Below are 16716 nucleotides of genomic sequence, written 5' to 3'. Positions count from 1 at the left end.
GTGCACTTTGTACACAAATGGAAGGAAAGGAGTCAGGTCAATTTGAACTCGAGCCTGCAGAGAATCCTTTAACAAAAACAACTCCATAGATGGTATTTCAGCTCCAACATCAGTTGCTTTGGTAACAGCTCCCATATTAAACATAAACTTAATTTTGGTTAATTTTAAACTTTACCTGTTTAAAATTGCTTTTAATGTTTAAATCTTCACTTTTTGAGTATTTTTGTATTTTATTTTGAATTCGTTGTTTTAAACTGTTGTACTCCTGTAATAAAAAGAAGGTTTGTGCTTTGGATCAGATTTTCTCTCCCTATAGACTTGATGGTTTCCCTGCAGGTCTTTGTTTAGCAGCTCCGTCATTACAGGAAGCTGTGGAGGTGAAGTACCGCCGTCCCCTCTAAGTAAAACACATCAGAGCGGGACGCCCTGGTTACTCACCCCTGCATGAGGCAGACGGAGGTCGGCGACTCGGCGGCGCTCCAACAATCCCCACACCGCTCCAAGAAACGCCGGGCGCCAGAGAACGAGCGAAGTCCAGGGAGGAGAGGAACGTGTTTTACTCACAGTTTCATCGTTGGCCCGTGACTCGCCATGAGGGGACAGCGTGGAAACATGCAGCTAAGGAGATTTGTTGGGAGGAACGGCTGACCCAGAGAGGCCGACGGTGAACTCTATTACACCGAGGTCAGATTGATATGAGAGAGACGGCGCTTCTGTATAGGGATGAGAGGCCCAACACGTTAGGCTGCATTATGGAGGCTTCCTGGAAACTATTCACCTTAAATAAATTCACTTTTTCCCCTCAATACTTTACAAATAAAGGTTTAAGTGCATATTTTGTGAGCACAACCAATTTAGCCAATTCCAGTCTGAAGAACAAAATAAGCTATATCAGGTTGGATGGAAAAAAGTTCTAGTCGGATCTAAAGTGTTGGTTAACCTTTAGGGTGCAATCTAGTTCATTTTTCTCTAAAATCCAGTTCGTTTGGACAGATGTGGATACGCAACCACAGAAGCAAACAATGGTTCACCTACAGGCCTCGGTTCGGTTGAAGTGAACTCTGGTTCAGTTCAAATCCATATGTGAACAGCAAGTTGACTGGAGACAGCTTCAAAAGCAGGAAGTGGACTACAGCGCAAGGAATTCTAGGTAAATACAACCTAAACAATCGTGCTAATGTAGCGCTAGCAGGAGAAATGACTCTCTTTCAATCTGACGCCACTCCATTTTTGATTTTGTGAAAAAGAAAGTTGTGCTCAGCGTCTTCTTCAGAGGTTTTATTTTTTGTTTCCTTCTGTAGTTCTTGGTGCAGCGCCCCCACAGGCGAGGATAAGAAAAGGTTTTTCCAATGGTTTGGTTTTTTTGACACAGTGGAGCTGAAAATGTAACAAATGTTGCAATTTTGCTCCCTAACTGAACCGAGACTATCAGGTTGCAAAAACCCTGCAGTGACTTTCAACGTCTAAAGTCGATTACTCCTAATCACGTGACAAAAAGAAAAAAAAGAAACATGAGGAAAAATGTGAGTTCATCAGATAGTTTAAATAATATAAAAATAAAGTATTTTACCAAAGATCTACTGCAAACCAAGATACATTTACTCCAGATTATCTCTTTCAGGTGATAAAACCCTTAAGGACATAATGTAAGAGCAATAAGAAATACTTTATTTAAAACAGAAAGTTATGACCTACAGACCTAGAGAAAGTAAAGTGGAAGGAAGAAGTATGGCAAAAAGAGGGAACTTTTTTTCTCACAAACCTTTTGGAGAAGCTGATTTTATTTTCAAAGAGGAAATAAGTGCAAATGCCAGGTTTAATGACCATAGTTGCACACGAACCTGACTGAACACCACAGAAGAAGAACATGAGAGACACCAGAACCAAAGCCGACAAAACCAACCTGGGCTTCCTGAAAACCTCACACACTGCATTGATGCAGAAATTTATACAAAAGGAGAGAAAACCAAGTACTGACTGCATCAAATACTTTTTCACTAAAATAATATTCCAAGTGCAGAGAACACTCATGTAAGCCACTATTATAAATATTAATCCATTTGTGTGTGATGAATTGAAATGAACCCTTTTTTAGAAATGTCATCATTCCGAAATATTTCTCCTAAAATGATGTTTTCACATCGCAAACGTCTGTTTCTGGATTTGAGAAGCTCTTTAACACAAAATATGTAATTCACGTAAAAGTGTGAAACGTCCTCAAGAAGCTATTTGCCGCCACCGCCGGTAGTTAAATGCAGCTGGCAGCACTTAACCTGCCTGCTGGCAAAAAGCGTTTTGCAATTAGAGAGAAACGTCCTCTAGGTGCCATTTCTCTGCTCCGCAGGACGCCACTGAACCACTTCTGATTGTCTGAGTCGCTTCCCAAAATGCACAAAATTGTAAATGACTTACAAAACATAAAAAGATGTTTTATTTTCTCTGCAGGGATTCAAGCCCACAACAGAATGGATCATGTTGGAACACAGTTTTCATCATTTTAACTAATTTTCCGTCTCTCCAGGTGCTCAGGACGATGGGTGGAGGTGGAACAAACCACAAACATGGAGACGCTTTTTGATCAGACACAAAACAGCTTCGGCCTTCAGACTATTACAACCCTAACAACAATTCAAGAATGGCATAAATTTTGTTTTTCAGCTGCGACAGTTGATTCAGACACTTCATTTCTACATAAAATTGTTTTATAAAGTTTTTGTTGCTTGGTGCCAACATGCTGAACTCGTTGAGAAAATACTGAATTAAATGAATAAAAAATCTTTGGACCAAGAAGGTTGCCTCTTTAGTGAAAGCAAGTCTTTGATGACTCATCTGATTCATAAAAACAGATCTCAAGTAATTTATTTTATAAATTAGAGTGGATAATTAGTTATTTTTGAAGAGGACCTTCAGTAACTGAACAGCTGGGTCTGCTTTGTGCTGTTTAAGGGTGCTTTCACACTTTAGACTGGTACCAAACTTGCAACATTTGTTAAATTTTCAGCTGCTGTGGTTCACATTCACACTGCATTGTGTCAAACAATCCAAACCAACAGAAAAAAGCTGCTCCCCTCCTCGCCTGTGGGGGCGCTGCACCAAAGGAATCGACATAAACCTCTGAAGAAGACCACGGCAACTTTCTGCTTCACAAAATGTAAAGAAAACTGGAGTTTGATTAAAGCGGACTAAACTGGGCTGGTGTGAATACAACATAATAAAATGTGCAGCTCAATAATCTGATTTGTAAACGCTCTAATACAACATTTTCCTTTTTTTAAAATAAATATTAAAACTTGTGTTTATCTTTTAACCTCTGCATGTTAAAATTCAAACAACAAACCCCAGCGGTAAAAAAAAAACAACAACGAATAAAGAGGTTATTAAACTAAATGCCTGCAAAAAATGAAGGTCACAGGTTGCAGCTGAATTTGTATGAATGTATGCATGAACTGGAGTCCAATTTCCTGTACAGAAAATTAAAGCAGGCTCTAAAATCTAATTCAAGGGCCCAGTGTGGTTAGGGATGGTAGAGGTTGCAGATCCTGAGGTCAGAGCTTTGCACATTCATTAAATTTTACCTGAATCAGACATTATCTCATTAATCTGGTTTAACTGTGGACAAAACCCAACGTGGCTCTGCAATTATACTGAGTTTCACCAGCATGCATCTTTTAACAAAGATTTACAGAGCTGTGAATAAGTAGTTGGATCCTTTTAATATTTCAGATAACACATTTTCATAACAGAATAAAAAAAATGTTTTTAAATTTTTTGTTTTATTATTAATAGAAAAAATCCACCCAAAGCATCCTGGTCTAATGGGATGAAAGTAATTCCTCCTTAAACATAACAACTGGTTGCCATCAAGCACTGCAATGAAATGGATATAAATAGTTGATGACACTAGGGGGATTTTAATTCAATCATATTCAAATGTTTTCATGCATAAACGGTTTGTTTAAGCTCTATACTTTGATTAGGCCACTCACAAACGTTTGGTAAGACCAGAAATTACAGCTTTTTTGAAAACATGTTTGTTTTCTTTCTGATTATGATTAGTTCTGACATGGAGGCTCAGTCTCTCTTTTATTGCTGAGTTATGAACTTTGACCTTTACTGAGGCAGTTCACCACTTCCAATGTTCAATAAATTTAGTCTGTTGCCAATCAAATATGTCCACTTGGTCCGTTTGCAAATGGAGACAAATTTGTCTCCAAAAAAAGGAGTTTTATTTGGCCTGGTGTTGTTTGGGATATTTTTCCCTTCATGTAATTTTTTTGAAACTAGAAGTGAAGATGGACGACATGGACTTCAAATTTCATCCAGGTATTTTGTGTTTCTATTTTGATAACAATAAAAGTGACGGTAAGAGCTATTAATTCCTTTGCTTTTAGGCAACTGTGTGACTATGATTGTGTGTCACAGCATTTAATCGTGTTTTTGAATGTATTGATATTTATTAGTGGATTAATTAAACAAACGGTGGAGAAAATAGAATCCCCAACAATTTATGATCAAAAATATAATCAAAAACACCAGTGAGACAAACAGCTGTAGTTAATAAAGACCGCCGGTCTTCTGGGTCGAGTAAGTAACACAACAGCATATGGTCAGAGTCTTTCTGCCAGCAAACAATGTATTGATTGGAAATGTTTACATTATGGAATTCAGACATCTTGTATTTTAGAGATGTAAACATGTCGATATTGTTCATCGCACCAATTTTCTGCCAGGCTGCACGGTCAAAGTTCGACTGAACAGATCTCTGCCTTCACATCTGAGTCTGGTTAAGCCTTAATGGCAGTGACAGCTTCATTCTGGAGAACAATCCAGGATGTAATTCCTCTGCGTAAAGCTTCCCTCGAGACGAAGAGACAACACACAGAAGAGGCCAGACGTGATTGTTTCTGCTCCCATAAACATCCCGGTTCAGACAGTACCCAGGGGAGGGCAGTCTGATGAAGGAGAAGTACTTTTTAATGTTTTTGGAATTAGATAAAGGGGAAAATTAATGTTAAGTTATAGTGAAGGAGGAGCACAGTGGTACAAATAACAGATCCAACCTCTATGGACAATTGCACCGTATATTTGTGAGTATTTTTGATCAGTTGCTGAACAGTAATAACAAACCAAAAGTCACCAACAGCTGAAAAACGACAAAGAGCTACATGTTATCAAGAAAGAGCAAATATGACAGAGAACATGCAAAAACACCAACCAGGACTCCAACAATCAGGCAACAAGAGTTGGTTAATGATGCTAACAATACAAGCAACCAGAGGCACAACAGTGAAATGTCTTGTCACCAAATAAATTCCTTTACGACTCCCAACATTTAACATGTCCAACACTAATTATATAGTTTGAAATTCCTTAAGCTGAACCTGAATCCAACCACTCAACTGTGTGTGTGTCAAAACTTTCTCCAGCTAAACAGAAACAAAACTGAAGTTATTATCTTTGGACCAAAAAATTAAACAATCTAGTCATTACAGCTAGAAACTAGCAATCAGGCCAAAAATCAGACCTGAACCTTCACAGTTACATAAAGACAGTTACAAAGTTGGTCTTCTATCACCTGAAGAACATTTCCAGGATTAAATCTTGTCTCGGCAAGATCTAGATAAACTCATTCATGAGTTTATCTTGAGTTGCATAAATTATTGCAACAGGTCTCCCTAAAAAAAATCAATCAGATCCAGTACGCTGCTGCTGGTGTCCTGACTAAAACCAGGAAGCTAGAGAACAAAGTTCATACACTCAGAGAATAGAGTTTAAAATATGTTGTTGGTTTATAAATCACTGAACAACTTGAGGATCTGTTGTATCAACCTTTGGTTTTCATAGTTGTTGACTGTATTGTGTTTTTATTTTTAGATTTTCATGATGTAAAGCACATTGAACTACCTTGTTGCTGAAGTTTTAATTGACAAAGTGTCTAAAATGACCATTGATCAACTTTTTAATGCACAATGTCTGCAATTTGAAAAGTTTTCCTGCAGGAATTACACAATGAAGGTTAGTTAAACATTTATCCAGAACACCATCAGAAACCATGTCTGCTGCAGACTATTTGTTTACTCCTGCTCTCCCTTGGCTGTGATCCGATTAGCAGAATGGCCTCAGTGTAGCATTGGCCTTGCCAGCCATTCATCATGTGTTGTCGGCAGGTCAGGTTCGCCGTCTTTCTGATGGACGTTTGAGGTCCAGGTCTGTACATCACCTCCAGGTCTGTACATCAACTGCAGGTGCCTCATCTTGTTTGAAAATGAAAGTCTTTATTATTGATTTTGGCTCAGACTGAACATCCGTCTCCAATTTGAACTCCATCCGTCTTTGTCTAAAGCACACTATATTAAGTCAACTATCAATCTCCAGGCTTCGCTCACAGTCTGCGGACGTGGATGTGTGGGTGGCTCACTGAGAATGATACATTATTTTTTTCACCTACTGTTTTTAAACCGTTATTTTCCATTGGCAAAAGAAAACCAGTAACAGATTTAAAGCTTACAGTTGGGGTTGTTTTTGGAATTTATTTTCATGATTCTCTACAGGTTTCAAGGACGTTTCAAGGATTTAAAATAAATCACAAAGTATTTGTTTCCACCTATATTTCCACTCTATTCATTCCTTTTATGTTTGTTAGAAAACCAGGACAATCAAGGACTAACCTGCAAAACTCTGCTGAGAAAGTGAATAGGAAATGTTTTATTTCATAAGTAGCAGCTGTAGTGAAGGTCAGAAATGTTTCCTTTCTGCCCACTTTACTCATCTAAATGTTTTGTGAATGTGGTGGGATGGTGTTCCACCCTCCCCCACTCTGTGCACCGGGCACCGTTGATTGGTAGGCAGGGGGAATGGCTTTATAGTTGGGCGGGCTGCTGCAGGGTGCGTGCGTCTTCGTTTCTCCCACTGTTGCTACGGTCTGCGGCTACATGTTGGCTTGTGGGTTTGGTCAACTCGTCTGCGATCATAAGTGGCAGTTTTGCTATCCGTGGCTGAGATCATGGTTAGTTTTTGGGTGCTACACCTGTCGTGCGTTTCTGCAGTGTTGCTCTGATGGCGTTGCCKGCTGCAGCTGGGGGTTGCTGTGGCGTGCGGCTTCCGTCTSGTCCTCACCTGCTGACCCGCTTCCTCCCGGTTAGGCTGTGTTTCCACCCCTGGGTAAGCTGCCTGCTATTTAGCTTTTGATTTCTTTTATCTGAATCCACCGTTAATGGCTCTTCTGTTTTAGGCACCTGATTGTGTTTGGAGCTGCAGCGCTTTGGACGCTCTGCTGTCTTGTCTCGTCTTGTATTGCCATTGTTTGTTTGGGCCGCTCTCAACTAAACCCGTTGCGGATTGGCCCGGCTGTGTGGGCGGGGCATTACTCCCCTGGCCCCATCGAAGGGCATTTGGAACGGAATGACAACAGTTTGTTCCATTGTTTTAAGTATTTTCTTTTACCGTTCTGTTAATGAAGTACTAATTTTTGTTTTTACTAATTTCTTCTGCGTTGCATGATTTTTTTGTTTTAATTTCTTTTGCATTGCATGTTTGTCGTTTTGGAATAATATAACTTGTCTGTTCTTTTTCCTTGTGTTCCAGGGACCGGGTAGCAGGCCTGAAGCCTCGTTTTTAAAAAATGTTTTAAAGAATTGTTTAAATAAAAATATTGTGCACTGATAAGTCTGTTTGGGTGCATCTTGTCACTTTTAAAAAGAACTTGACCTGCTGGTCACATTAACTTTAAACCAAAATCTGGCACTTTGGAGGATAAAAGCTCCAAACAAAGGCAATGTTCAAATGGCCTTTATTCTGTTCAAGCCCAATCTACTGCACTCTGAAGGATACAAAGAGCTGCTAATGTGGCTAAAGGTTTATCTTTTTTTTGGGGGGCGAGGGTTAAGTGGTTAAGGACAAAATATAGAAATTTAAAATTATGGCTGGGCGATATACCGAGTGTACTGCGATAATTTCAATTGACGATAGTTAAAATGGCTATCACAACTACCAAATATATTGTTCGAATAACTTTCGCTGTCAAATTCAGAGTATGGTTTATCAGACACCCTATGAATGCATCACTAGTCCCTCCCCTCTCCTAACCTGAACATTTTCTACCAATTTTGAGCTTCTTTAACTAAGAGTAGTTTTATGGCCACTTGCCACTTTAAATCCAAATGTGCTGCACCTAGCCACGCTCCCTGACTCAACATTTACACTCGTAAATGAAAATGGCTGCAAACAGATGTGCAATAGTACAACTGGACATCCTTGAATAGTAGAAGTGGAACCTCCTTCACAACCAACAAGAACGCATGAAGTGGTTTCTGGACGGCAAGTCAACAACAAAAGACTTGTCTTTTCCAGCAGCCATTGTTCAGTGCATAAATCCAGCTTACCAAATGTGCTGGAGTTCAGCTTGGGTTGCTAGGTAACGGGGCTGGGCTCTGTCTGGTAGGGTTGGTAGGTAACGGCAAATCATTTTCCAGACAACAAAAAAGATTAACTAGTCGCCAAAAAAGACAAATGGGAGCGTTTTAAGAAGCAGTGAAACAACAAACGCAAGTACAAAAATGTGCAAAATGTGAATTTTGCACAATAGAGCCCCTTTAAATATAAAAACACTGCATAATGCTTTCTTGAGGCGTTGGATGCTAATGATAAAGATAATAGTGTTATAACTCGTACTTTTTGCTTCCAGTTTTTTATTTCTGTCATAAAAAGCAAATTTTTCTCTTGATGAATATTGATTATGTGCCTCATGTAAAGGTTCCCTAAAGACATCTGGGCCGTTTCGTTCCTCAAGAAAACCTACAAAACCTGGCAAAAGTTGTTCAAATGTCACAATTACATTTACAAACTAAAGGAGCCCCTCTGGTCCGGTCCGGCTTGTTTACCTTCTGTGAATATTGATGAGCGAGGGACTCTTCCCGCTCACAGGGCCCGGCGGTAATATGTCAAGAGATTCCCCATCAGCGTTTGGAGCAAGGCGGCCATTATTGCTTCTGTCGTTCAATCAGTTCACTTCTTTCCCCTCATTTCAACACTTCCCTGCTTTGAAACTCTCTGTAATTACATCCCATGTGGTTCTGGCTGCACACACCACCATCTTGTGGAGGGATTTCGCCGTTGCCAAGGGCACGGAGATGAAGACAGAGGCAGGAGGAAGAGGAGGCCCCTGACTCTTCTTGTGATAGCTTCTCGTTCAAAACGTCTCCAACGAATGGCTTTGAGGGATTAATATCATCAAACGATTGAAAGGGATCATCTTTTCCTTTTGTTTATGAGTGCACCCCACCTTTCCTCTTTCTTCTCCGTCTTTATTTAACGCGCTGGGAGTTAATGGGATTGTTGTGATGGTGATGTATGGCCGATTGTGTGAGCAGACAGATGGGGGAAATGTAATTACGGATGTTTCATGGCTTCAGGGAGAAAAGAAAACTTGTCACAAAGGAGAGTTCAGGGGAAAGGGACAGCGCCATTCGTCATGTGAGGACGACAGCAGGAGAAAATTAAATAAAGAGTTTTTACATAAACAGATTTTTTTCTAAAAACTTCACAACTAAAAAAGCATCGGCCATTATCTCAAAGAGTTTAAATTCAAAAAGTCCCTGAAAAGTTTTCAAAAACTTCAATATCAGGTTGAGCTCAAGACATGAATAGCTTCTACATTCATAAATAAATCTGACATATCCTCACATCGTTGTGACATTAAGCAAATAGAAATAATTTTAGTCATTCTAACTGACCTAAAATAAGAATGTTTGAACACAAAATGTCTTTATTTCAACTTCTAGTTTATTTTTGCTTCTTTCCCAAAACACTTGAATTTATTGTAGAAAAGAAAAAAATAGTCACCCCCTGCACTTAATAACTAGCTTTGACAACAAGAGATGAACCGATGAATCCACTTTGTCACTCCTGATACCGATATTTTGAGGTTTAGTTCAGCACAATTTAACACACCAATAGTGTCACATGTTTGGTCAAACATGTAAAAATAAACTGGAACAAATCTCCTTTCAAATGCTGCAGAAAATATGATTAGTAATTTTAAATATAATGTAAAAGTGTGTCAATAGATTCAGGAGCGGTATCTCATCTTAATGATAATATTTCTCGTTTTGAGAAGAAAGTTTATCATTTTAAGAAGTTCTAAAAATATGCTCCCCTGACACAAAGTCAGAGATGTCGCTGTCTCCTCTAGACGATATCTAAAACTCCCAAGAGGTTTTGCTATTTTACTAAGGAATTTATGTATAACACATTGTTTAAATCTCGCTATAACAAGAAAGTTTCCTTTTTTAAATGAGAAACTACTTCTGAACTGCTTTGATTTTCTTCCCATAGAAAGTGTCCCTGGTTCAACACTTTGGCAGAGCTACGAACGCCATGAACTCTGTGTACTCTTTGTTTTTCTTTCTCACAGAAAGAAGAACAGGATCAGCGATCAAATTACCAAAAATATACCATAATACTTCCAAATAAAGTGTGTAAAATCCCCTAAAAGTCTTACACATGCAGCCCAAGTAGCTGAAAGCAGGAAGTGACCTAACGTGGCTGAACAGCAAACAGAAAGACACTGAAATGAGGAAACACGGATGGGGTCATGACCCTGGATCTGTGAATCTGTGGGAAAGCGATGTTCCACTGAGCTGGTGTCAACCACAACACCTACACTAACTCTATTCCTCCTTTTCTATCCTTTCCTTCACATCAGTTTGTCAGTTTTCCCACCATGTGTTCATAACCTTTCACAGGACAAGATGCTGCAACTCACTTTTTCTCCAAGTGCTTAGCATCTATTTTCTATCCTTTAAGGTGGTTTGGTCCTAAACATGTTCATTTCTATGCCGTTTTGCTGACAGCAAAAATAATTAGTCAACACTTTGAATAATAGTGATGGTGATAAATGCTGTGAACAAGCTAAAATCAACACTGAATTTGTCTGTGTATGTTTGACTAAGACCTAATGTATTTCATCCCTCTGGGCTATGAGGCTCTGCTGTACAGAAAATAATTAAAACCGCATCAGTGACTGACACCGGCGTAATGAATGGATTTTTTTCCCATTAATACCAACAAACACACGGTACAGTGTTTTATTTTCACTCTATCAAATAAACCCAGCTGCAGTAAATATTCTGCAGAGTTGTGCAGTTTCCAAGGAGACACATATCACAGGTTTCTAAACTAAATCAATGCAATGATAATGCTAACCCTAACGTCAAAGAAACCAAAGTTAGCATCTTGTTTGTGTTTTATCTCAGTTTATTTCCAATAGAAAGTCCACCAGACTGTAGCTGTTTTAAGTTTAACTCCATGTAATAAAAACATGGTTCACATTAAGAAACAATATTGAACGAATATTGTTGTTTATTTTAAAGCTAAATTTTCTACTTTGACTAGGCCTGTCTGGAGTTTAGATTAAAAAACTAAAGTAAAAACTTTTTTTGGAGCCATATGAGGCGGAAATTGCTTTGACTAGACCTCTCAATATGGCGTGCCAAACACCCAAAGGTCAGAGATTATACTATTTCAGATCATGGACTTTAAATGCGGATCTAGAGAAACCGTCAAAGTTATGGTTATTAAATGTATCACTTTTAAACAACCCAGAGACAATCCAATGTATAAAAGATTAATTTAATTTATTTTTAGATACTAATGATAGGGACACGATTTCCCCTTCTATTCTATGGGACACAGCCAAAGCAAACCTGAAGGGCAAAATTATTTCATTTTCTTCAAAAATTTAAAAAGATTGTGAGAAAAAACAAGAAAATCTACAAGAACAAATTAGGAAACTTGAAACTGAACATAAAAGAACAAATAGTGACATTGTATTACAGGAACTAAAAAAATGTGGACAAGATTTGAATGAGTTACCAACTTATAGAGCAGACGGCGCCCCCTATGATAGGGAGCGTTTCGTCGTTGGCAAAAATACTATGAACAGGGAAACAAAGCAAGCAGAGTTTTGGTATTTTAGCTGAGGAAGTTGCAGGCAAGTCGAACCGTCCAAAAGCTGCATGTCCATTATCCAAAAGGCGAGAATCACATCCCAAAAATATTACAAACGACTATATGATTCTGTGACCACTCCCAACAACGCAGAACAAATCCAGCAATTTTTTTCAGCAAATTAATTTTAACAAACTTGATGATGATGAGGCTAAAGCATTGGTGGCGACCGTTACTGAAGAAGACATTAAGTCTGTTATAGGAAAGCTTAAAAATAATAAATCGCCTGGAGCAGACGGGTCCACAGGAGAGTTTTATAAATACTTTCAGGCTGAACTTATTCCTCTCGTGCGCAGTGTTTAATTATACTTTAAGATCCAAAGACCTTGTACTATTGTACATCTTATCTCTCAGCTGATGACTGAGTAACATGCAGATGGTTGTTTAGGTGTTAGAAAATCACTAAAATGCACAAATTGCTGTACACCTAACTGATGAGGTTATGCTCCCATTGCAGGTTAAAACAGGTAAGTGCAGTAGTGGCAACATGTTCATATGTTTTAATGGGAGTTAAGTTGACTTAGAAAGAGCCATCTTACACTTAAAACAAGATTTAATGTACTTCGTTTTTATTATCACAACTATGATTGATCACTCCTAAAGCAGGTGTAACAAATAAACCAATAAAAATCAGATATTTGTTGTTGATGAAACTAAAACAGTTTAAGAACCTAAAATGTGTCCAGATCATTCAGAACAGATTCTCCGTCAGTGACTGGGTGACTGGTTAGTTAGTCTTCCAGATTAGCAAAGCTACGCTCACGACTCCCAAAGCTAAAGAGACTCCAGTCACACCAAGTCCGATCTTCAGAGCATCTTCCAGTGGCGCAAAAAAGTGGGTATGCAATGCATAGGGACGCTGCACTAGAGGGGGCGCTGCACTAGAGGGGGCGCTGCACTAGAGGGGGCGCTGCGCCCCTAGAGGGGGCGCTGCACTAGAGGGGGCGCTGCGCCCCTAGAAGGGGCGCTGCACTAGAGGGGGCGCTTGCACTAGAGGGGGTGCTGCACTAAAGGGGGCGCCAAAACGATGTGGGGAATTTTTTTCTAGTCGGCATTTTCTGTAGATACCAGCTGTTTGAGCAGGCATGAAATGATCAGTAATAGAGGAACGGCACTGATTAGGCTCCCCCTCTCCCCCTAGTTTTCCCCCTGTCCTCTGCTCCTTCACCATCCCTCTTGTCGCCCCGCCGCCCTGATACCAGGTGCAATTTGTTCCACATTTCTATACATGCCTGATAGACACACCTGTTACACACATGGTAACAATAATGACCAAAACATAACAGGAAATATTAAGGTCAGCTAAGTCGTCGTGGCAGGAGCTAAATAGGACTCTGGACGCTGTTGTCATGGTTGCCTAGAGACGGACACTACGCAGCCACAGTGACCTGCTTTCAACCTGCGTCTTTTTAAAATGTCCACCGTCCTTAGAAGCAAAATCTCTAGCAAAAATACAGACGTGAGAGGAAAGACGCACATTCCAGGCTGAACTATTTCAGTGAAGTTAAATAGGGGTGATTTAAAATGAAAATGTGTCGGTGATATTCAGTGACGTTGACACACCGATGGACCCGTTCTGGCTGTATGATATCAGAGAGAATGGGTCAGCAGAGGAACTGCAGACCCGCCAGAACCTAAAGAACCAGACATCAGCGTCTCTTCATCCCTCAATCATCTCCTGAGACCAAAAAATATAAATGACAATTTAAAGAACAAATCATACTAACAGATTATTGGTAAATAAATAAATAATGTGAAGAGAAACTATTTATTTTTTCTGCATTAGTTTGTTAGGGCTTTCTGTGTAGGAAAAATGTTGATATCTTTTATAAATATAGTGTTTTGTGGTCAATGTTATTTCACTATTATTTTATTAATGTGGGTTGCCAGATTGGATGACCTCACTTCCTATCAAGTTATAAGAATGAAGAAAAACTTGATAACAACATGTCTCAAACCTGCAGCCTATGGGTGGAAGTGGCTCTTTGGCTCACTTATTTATAAAATAGAAATAAATTGTTGCCTTCCTAATTAGGGAGGCAACAAAAACCTAAATATCATGATGGTTTTAATTTAATTACCTGAATAAGGGAGAGCTGTACGGTCATATTAAACCAGAAGGGGGTGGAGGGCGCCGATGATATACACCTCAAGGTATGTAGTTGTGCTCCTGGCATCTTCTACCTGAAAATGAGGAGAGAAGATCAGATCAATCCAACAGATTCAGAGAAACTTTTCACTGCCTTCCAACAGACTGAAGTTTAATCACCTTATAGAGACTTTGGTGTATTCTACTTATTTTATGTGATCTAAACCAACACAGAGTAGAGGACAGTTTGGCGTTTATGATATTTAACAAACAATTCTGGAAACTGTGGTGTGTATTTGTGTTCACCCCCTTTACTCTAGTAACCCAAAATAAAACCATTTCAGAAGTCTCTTACAAGGCTCATTTCTCACATACCTCGGCTTGTTTATCATCTGTTCTTGTAATTATAGTTCATTCATATAACTTGCCTACTTTGTGTGTTGCATACTTTTTACCTATTCTATCAGAGTACTTGTGTGTGTGTGGTCTTGCATCTTTTCTCCATCTGAAACCTTCACATCCACTAACTGTAACATAAAACTAATTTGCAATGAAAAACTAGAAGTTAATATGTCAAACAGCGCTGATGTATTAATGAGAGTTATTGAAGCATTTTTCATTTTTCTCTCAAAGCGATGAAAAAAAAAATCTTTTTTTTTTTACACATTCAAGATATTTCAACTGGCAGGAGCTTTCAAGGAGATATAAAGGTATGATACAAAGAGGTGCTATTTCATCGCAATATTATGACATGCTCATGAAGAATTTATAGAGAATGTTATGAATGCTGTGAATAGTAAATACTGCAGCAGTGCCAAGACACAGTGGGAGAAAAAGCTGTCCTTATTAGCTGGATGATCTGGGCTCAGTCTCTTCTGCTGGCAGGGTTTAGTCCTGCTGAAGGGTCCCTAAGCAAGATGGAGAATCTTCATCACTGGACTCAATGACCTGCCAATTAAATTCCCCATGAAAATGTGTAAACACGTGATTTGAGATTGTCTGCAGACGCTCCAGTGGCTGTTTTTTTGTCCTTGTCCAGCCGAGCGCCTCTTGATGGATCTGCATTTAACCTCACTCGACTCTATATTTTCACAAAGCTCGGGCAAAGAGGGATCAATGAGGCTCTTCATGTAGATGGTTCATCGGCCAGTTGGAGTAAATGGAGCACAGAGAGCTGGCCACGTGTGGTGGCCCCCGTAAGATAGATGAGAGATGAAAAACCTCGCCATCATTTCAGCTCTATCATCTTCAGCCCTCAGTCACTTTGCCAAGAAAACTACAGGGACGTGACTTCAGCGGCTAAGCAGCTTTGTGCCATCAATGCACACTCTGAGGGAACAAAGCGGCACCAGCGAAGCCAAGAGTCAGTGAACTTTAAGAGGGAAAATACAGCTTGGAGCTCATTCTGTCGATTTAAAGAAAAGGAGGGATAAAACAAGCCAGCCCACTGATGTGCATTCTCATCTCGTATCTCCTACAGACACTGGGTGATCCTGTGGAGGGTTGGAGAGGCGGCCAGATGAAACCATGATTTGTTACTTTCACCTTAAAGCCACAGAGAAAGAGGAGGAGAGCGCGGATTCTGCCCAGAGGCACCAACGCAGAGGGGAAATGCCTCGCAGCCGGCGAGTCAGGTGGTTCTTATTGGGATTCAGGACATTAGCCATGTCATACTGCATGTATTTATGAACAGCTGAGGTGTGAGGAGGAAGTGTGCAGATTACGGCGTGGGTGTGCTGCTGCTGTCCAGACTCTGCCAAGTTCAACCTCCAGCCAACTAACAAGACCTCACACTCGTTTGCAGTGTTAATTTCTATGATTTGCTGTTAAATGCTGGAAAATGTTCACAGGAGAATAACCTTTTTCTTTCTGTGCCACCGAACTGCAGCGGAGAGCCTTGGGATCAGTTCAGCCGAGTCTCCTTTGCAAAGCAAAGAGGCAGAAAGAAGCATTAATTCTTAACCCTGTGGGAGGAGCGGCGCAGAGCAAAGCGGACGACTGCAAAATCCATCTCGGTCTTGTCCCCCCACAAGAGCCGAAAGGTCACTGAGCTGTCAGGAAGTAAAATTCAATACCTCAACCTTTCAAGCATGTCTCTATCTCTGTGTCCCCGTCAGAGCTACACAATCCCTCCCTGACGCGCCTCTGACAGACAGGCACCGCGCTGAACAGACGAGTCATGTTCAAAACTCCATATCCTCTATGACACCGACGGACGCCGCTGACAGCCACCAAACCCACAACCTGTAACGAGCTGCGATACCGCGGCGAGGTTTAAACATGGATGACATGAGGTATGGAGGCCCTGAGGTGCAAAACAGAAAGGCAGAACGGCAACAAAGACAAAAACAAATGAAAAACATTTACAGAAAACATTTTAGACAAAAAAAGCCATTTTATCACCCAAATCCATGGCAGCAACTCTATGCATTTAGGCATGTAGACATGGGGCAGGGGCGGATCTACTGGGGCGGCAGTTACCACCCCAAACGAGAGCCTCGCCACCCCAGCTAGCGACAATGAATTCAATAAATAGTTATGGCAAATCGGACATTAAGCGCATGAAACTCTTTTTTCCGACAACATTGAATGCAACTCTATGTAACCTGACATCTACTGCT

At 40.1% G+C, this 16716-nt stretch overlaps 1 long non-coding RNA gene across 1 annotated transcript in view; it reads right to left on the bottom strand.

Annotated features, from left to right (window-relative positions):
• The window catches only part of LOC103476736 (uncharacterized), a 48005-nt gene that overhangs the window by 7958 nt on the left and 23331 nt on the right, over positions 1-16716 (bottom strand). The window contains exon 3 of the long non-coding RNA XR_535545.2: positions 14088-14190. This is a non-coding gene — a long non-coding RNA (uncharacterized LOC103476736). The remainder of the gene's footprint in view (positions 1-14087; positions 14191-16716) is intronic.

The sequence above is a fragment of the Poecilia reticulata genome, linkage group LG2 (assembly GCF_000633615.1).
Source record: "Poecilia reticulata strain Guanapo linkage group LG2, Guppy_female_1.0+MT, whole genome shotgun sequence".
Lineage (NCBI taxonomy): Eukaryota > Metazoa > Chordata > Actinopteri > Cyprinodontiformes > Poeciliidae > Poecilia > Poecilia reticulata.
The sequence above is the reverse complement of the archived record's forward strand: the minus strand, read 5'-3'. Positions and strand labels throughout refer to the sequence as shown.